The 6,235-nt window shown below is 47.6% G+C and overlaps 1 pseudogene; it reads right to left on the bottom strand.

Annotated features, from left to right (window-relative positions):
• Positions 1-299: 299 nt before the first annotated feature.
• Positions 300-1,326, bottom strand: LOC138419443 (swi5-dependent recombination DNA repair protein 1 homolog; annotated as a pseudogene).
• Positions 1,327-6,235: the final 4,909 nt, after the last annotated feature.

Genomic DNA, 6,235 nt, shown 5'->3' with positions numbered 1-6,235 from the left:
AATAGTGGTTTAGAACATTTCTGTGTTTTTCTTTTTTATCTTAACATGATTCAATTAAAAAAATTTTTTTTTTCACCTTTCTTTAACTGGCAAGTTTTCTTTGGGAAATTTATTCAAAACACTAAATTTTCATTTTTGAACCTTGTTTATATTTATATAACAGAGGCCCTAAATTGATCCAGGTTCACCAGGATACCTTTCTCCAAACGGTAATGGTTTATATCTTCCCTTTAAAATGTATAAGTACTTTTAAATTAAGTTGTCATTCACAAAGATATTCTGGAGAAAAAAATTATGAATTAAACACCTATAAATTCTTCTTCATTTCTGTTATAGTGTAGCAATTTATCATCTAACCCATAATGGTCTATCAGCTGAGTAAGGCTTAGTTTCTTATCAGCTGAGTAAGGCTTAGTTTCTTGTTCTCCTCAGACATAGCTGACTGCAACTCATAAAGCAACTGCTGGCTACAGCTTCTCCACTTCTCTATTGACAACTGTAACTGAGACAGGTCATTCTTTGATCTATACATTTTGACTAGCTTCAGCCTCTGAAGAGGGTCTTCTTTCTCTTGAATCTGCTTCATCAATTTTGCTTTTTCTTTGTTTAGTTCATGTTTGGCAAGATTTTCATTCATAAAGTCATTTTGGAGATCACTGCATGACTCAGTATCAAGTGATTTAGATTCACAAACATTGATATTCTTGAAGGTATCTTTCAGATATGTACTTTCTTCAAATTCACTATTGATGTGTTTAGAATTTTCTTGAAATTCCAAACAGCTTTCTTCTGTTGAAGGTGCTGATTTCTCTGAAAAAATCTGATCATTTTCCTCACTCTCTACTTTAAGCCATTTTACCACACTGCAACAGGAATTAAATGAAGATCTGGTTTTCCTTAATCATTTTCTAAGGGTTACACTCATAGGTTGTTTTCTTGAACTACTTGAATGGGGAGATGGTGGATTGGCACCAGCTTGTGGAGTGCTGCTGCTGCTGCTGCTAACTCACTTCAGTTGTGTCTGACTCTGTGTGACCCCATAGACGGCATCCCACCAGGCTCCCCCGTCCCTGGGAGTCTCCAGGTAAGAACACTTGAGTGGGTTGCCATTTCCTTCTCCAATGCGTGAAAGTGAAAAGCGAAAGTGAAATCGCTCAGTCGTGCCCGACTCTTAGCGATCCCATGGACTGCAGCCTACCAGGCTCCTCCATCCATGGGATTCTCCAGGCAAGAGTACTGGAGTGGGGTGCCATTGCTAGGTAACATCAAAGCCGATTTTGATGGACTTTCCATCTTGAAACCTTGCTTTACTTCTCCCTGAGCCATCCCCAGACAGCACAGAGGGCGCACTAGCTGTGGCGGCGTCTCAGAGGCTGGGCCCCATTTCTGTGTTTGAGTAGTAGGTTGTCCTTAGAAAGCATGTTGACAAAAGTACCTGCCTTGAATTTCAAACTGGAATATCAACTTCAGAGGTGTTTTGGGACCAAGGATTCCTATTCAATACCCATAAAACATGTGCCTCCAGGACGAAGGTATAGGACTTCCTCTGGGCTATGCTGTGTGACTTGTGTGAGCAACTCTACTTCTCTGAGCCTCAATTTCCTCATCTGTAGAATAGAGAGACTAATTGGACTTTGCCTGCCTTCTAGGAGTGTAGCAAGGGTCACATGATGTAATAGATATTAATGTGATTTGCAAACTGTAAAGATGCTTGTGAACGTCCAAGTGGGGAACCTCTCTCCATCCAACGCTTATGTTTGGTGCTGGCTTTTACTCCCCAGTGGTCAAGGGAAGGAAGCCTTGAGTGCCAGTGCCATTTGGAACTCCTTTGTGAGGTCTATGCATTGTCTAAGTTACAGGTTGGCTGTTATTATGCAACGGCTATGATGAGCTCTGTTTCTTTCTGGGCCCATCACTCGTGGCATAGACAGGTCTATGTGATCATGTGCAAATCTCAAGGTAACATCATGTTAAGGGTGTGTGAGGGTGCCTTACAAGTTACAGACACTAATTTTCATTTCCACAATGAGTAGGAGTAATGATAACAGCTTCCATTTGCTGAGGGCTGTTGATGTACAAGTCACTTTACACATGTTAAGTGCAAAGTAGGTGCTATTATCCCTATTTTACAGGTGAGAGTCTTGTGTCTTGGTGTTGATAAGAAGGAACTTTCTGTAGGTTGTAAAGTTTGGAAGTAGCAGAACTTGGAGTGGGATCCATGCTCTCTGACTCCAAAGTCCATGTTCCTTTTAGAGACATGATGCTGGTTTAGATATGGCTTTTGTTTTTAGCCAGCCAACCAATCAACTAACCAATCAATTAGTGAACAACCACCACCCAACCAATAACAACCACTGGCAAATAGTCCATCAACTTACCACCCATCCACCCAAACAACCAACGAACCAATTTTTTATTTTATTTTTTTAAAATTTAAATTTATTTATTTTAATTGGAGGCTAATTACTTTACAATATTGTAGTGGTTTTGCCATACATCAGCATGAATCCTCCATGGGTGTACACATGTTCCCCATCCTGAACCCCCCTCCCTCCTCCCTCCCCGTACCACCCCTCTGGGTCATCCCAGTGCACCTGCCCCAAGCGTCCTGTATCCTGCATCGAACCTGGACTGGCGATTAGTTTCTTATATGATATTATACATGTTTCAATGCCATTCTCCCAAATCATCCCACCCTCTCCTCTCCCACAGAGTCCAAAAGACTGTTCTATACATCTGTGTCTCTTTTGCTGTCTCACATACAGGGTTATCGTTAACCGTCTTTCTAAATTCCATATATATGTGTTAGTATACTGTATTGGTGTTTTTCTTTCTGGCTTACTACACTCTGTATAATAGGCTCCAGTTTCATCCACCTCATTAGAACCGATTCAAACCAATTTTTTAAAAAAAATTGTTTATTTTTAAAAAATTGTTTCAAAAAGATAATCTTATTTATTTATTTGACTGTACTGGGTCTTATTTTTGGCACATGGGATTGGCATGTGGGATCTAGTTCCCTGACTAGGGATCTAATTCTGGCTCCCTGTATTGTGAGTTGGAGTCTTAGCCACTGGACCACCAGGGATGTCCTCCAACTAACCAATTATTAGCAACCATTCACATAACCAATACCAACCAATCAATAATGAGTCAACCAGTCACCAGCCGACCAGCAGTGTGTGTTGCTTGCTATCAGTCATCTGGTCATCAGTGAGCTTTGGGGTGGAGAGAACGTACTGTCCCATCCTTAGGGAACTGCCCGTCTGTGGGAAGGCGAGGGCCACTGTCCAGCTCAGTATCTGCCCCCTCAGCTGGCCTGGAACTCCTGTAGGGTGAGGGTGATGCCTTGGTTGTACTGTATCCCTAGATCCCAGAACAGGAGCAGCATGTCATTGGGTGGGATGGAGGTGGTGATGGGGGCTCAGTAAATATCACACACACGTGCATACAATTATGCATGAGCGCACGCACTCATGCACACATGCACGCGCGCGCGCACACACACACACACACACACCCACCATGGAACGACTCAGCGCACTGTGGAATGAATGAAGGCGCCTCTGTCAGAAGTGGCTCCAGGGGTCAGATCCATCACAGAACGCTGTGTAAAGGAAAGGTCAGATGCTCCTCTGGTCTGGAGAGTCACCTCCTGGGTGTAGCAGAGCAAACACTCCCATGTAAGCTGCCTCCCACTGAGCACTCACTGGGCTTTCTGGATGGGGAGCATGACGTGGCGGGAAGAGCCCTGGATTGGGGTCAGGGGTCTGAGCCCAGCTGAGCCGCTAACACCTTGGGTGGCCTTGGACTGCTGGTCTCAGCCCCCCTCCACCCCCACTCCTTCATTTTATGGACGAGGCCACCGAGGCCCCAAGACCTGAGTTCGCCCCTCTCCAAGGCCCCTTCTAGCTCTGGCATTTCCAGTCTTTTCTGGCTCCTCATTAACAGAATATTTTCATTTTCCAATCCGCATTCCAGCTTCCTCCCGTGAGCCTCGACCCCTCTAGCAGAGGAGCGGGCACCGTGTGAAATTCTCTGAATCGCACACGGGGGACCCTTGCCCCATCTCCAGTAGAAGGGGCCAGAGGCTAATTGGCAGGCCTGGCCGCATCCTGTAGGAGCCCCGTAGACGTGTGCACAGGCCGGGGAGCCGGGCGCTGCCGGGAAACGCATGTTCCTTCTCTCCGTATCTGTTACAGGCCCCGCGGTTCACTGTCTGCTCGGAAATTGGGTAAGTGTTTTCTTACCCAAACTTGAGTAACCGCCGTTGAAATGTATGGTTGGAAAGTCTTGGCTCTCAGAACAGACCACACAGTGACTCGCCCAGTGAAACTCAATGCCCTGGGCTTACTTGGTTTTACCTACGACACCGCTACAGGAAGAAATGGGTTTGGAGGGGATGAATGTCTTTCCATCCATTTCTGAAAGGTTTTATTAGTTGGAGGAAGGCAGAGGGTGTTGGTGCAGCTCTGCTTCTTAGCCTGGGCCTGGCCTCAGGCACAGGGGCAGGAAGAAGGCCTGAGAGGCAGGGAAGGAGCATCCCTGGGGCCTCTTGGCCTTGGGGGCTGGGCTGCCTGCTGCATGTGTCCAGTGGGAACTGGGGGCAGCGAGGGTTCCAGCGGGCCCACCGTGTCTTGTGCCACATTCTGGCAGGCTGCTCGGCACCCAACGTGGGCCCCATTTTTAATCAGCCTCTTTCACCCGCACAAGCCAAGAAAAAGCTGTAAAGTCAGAAGAACGCTGGCATCTGTTCCCTGCCTCAGAACAGAGCAGACATTGTCCCGGCCTTCCAGTCCTCTGCGGCCCTCATTCTTGTCGACCACACAACTGGTTCCAATCAGTTTCCAGAGGCTCTCTGTGGTGTTTTAGGATGTTTGCTTGTGCATCCTCGGGTCAGTGACCCTCCAACCTGAAAAGTCGCCTTCCCACCCACCCTCCCCGCTGACACAGAAGAGAAGATCAGGTGTGAATTTGGCCTGTGTGTGTGTGTGTGTGTGTGTGTGCGTGTGCACCACCCTGCTCAAGGAGACGCCCAGGAGAGGCTGTGGAACTGCTGGCCTGTTTGAGGAATGTGCACGTGGATGCTTCTCTCCTTGGAATGTGGGAAACACAGTTCAGGGCCTGCGAGACCCCCTCAGCTCTCAGGTGACCCTTATTTGTTAAAGGGACCACGCCCACCTTTCCACCTTGTTCCCAGGGCCTTGGGCCGTTCCTGTCTGAACCCTTTTTGGGGCTAACAATGGCTATGTCATTCACCCTCTGCTGAGGACACAGGGCCTCACCGTTGTCAAGGAATTGGAACGTTTTCCTCCTTCATCAGAGAGTGTGGAATCTAGAAGTTTTTTTTTTTGCCAGGCTACCAGGGAGCAGATTAGCAAGGTCAAAGGGGTGAGCATCTCCTCACTGCCAGATGAAATTGGATTTGTTGTTAGAGCAGCAACTTGGACTTGGAAAATAAGTCCTGCAACAGGGGACTGGCCTCCCTGCCCCCACGCAGTAGAAAGCGCCATCTGTGCCAGAACCCAGTCCCTCTCAGTGCCCCGTTTCCAGACTTCAAGTCTGATCTGCTTCTTCTGAGCAGCGGAAATGAATCTGGAGGGCCCCTTGTGTGGGACAGGCATACTGCGACTTGCTGAAGGCCGACTGGTTGCCAGGCACTGTGTTAAAGACCCTGTGTTAACGTCTTTTTCTTGTCTTTAAGGCACTTCCTTTTCTTTTGGGGAAAGGAACTGTAAACTCTGATTTCCCATGGTGTGTTCAGCCAGGAGGGTAACTGCAGGGTTATAGAGGTTCTGGTTTCCTTCCCCTTCCTCTCCCTCCCATCTTCATCATCAGTCCCACTGCTCTGGCTTGGATAACTGAGGCTCTCAGGTGTATTTGGAGGTGTCAGGCAAATGTACCCATGACCCCCAGGGTTGAGACTGTGTGAGGGGAGAAAGGCTTGAATTCTTCACTGCATCTGTCACAGGTGGGCCTCTGGACTAGATACTGAGGCAGGTCGGGTGCAAGACTTTTGGGTGATGAATGCTTTTGAAAGGAAGCAGAGGAAATGGGATGGGTAGAGGAAGAAGGTGAACTTCAGTGTGGCCTGGTAGAGCCTGGGCCAGTCTGACGGGGTGCTTGGGGTGAGGACTGTGGTCAGAGTGTCTGTCAGTCGGCCTAAATGCCCAGTCCTTATACCCAAGCCCCCAGGAAGGCTGGCTTGCCTGGGCAGCTCTCTGAAGCTGGGACA

Source organism: Ovis canadensis, chromosome 14, assembly GCF_042477335.2.
Source record: "Ovis canadensis isolate MfBH-ARS-UI-01 breed Bighorn chromosome 14, ARS-UI_OviCan_v2, whole genome shotgun sequence".
NCBI lineage: Eukaryota > Metazoa > Chordata > Mammalia > Artiodactyla > Bovidae > Ovis > Ovis canadensis.
This window is presented reverse-complemented; position numbering and strand designations above follow the sequence as displayed.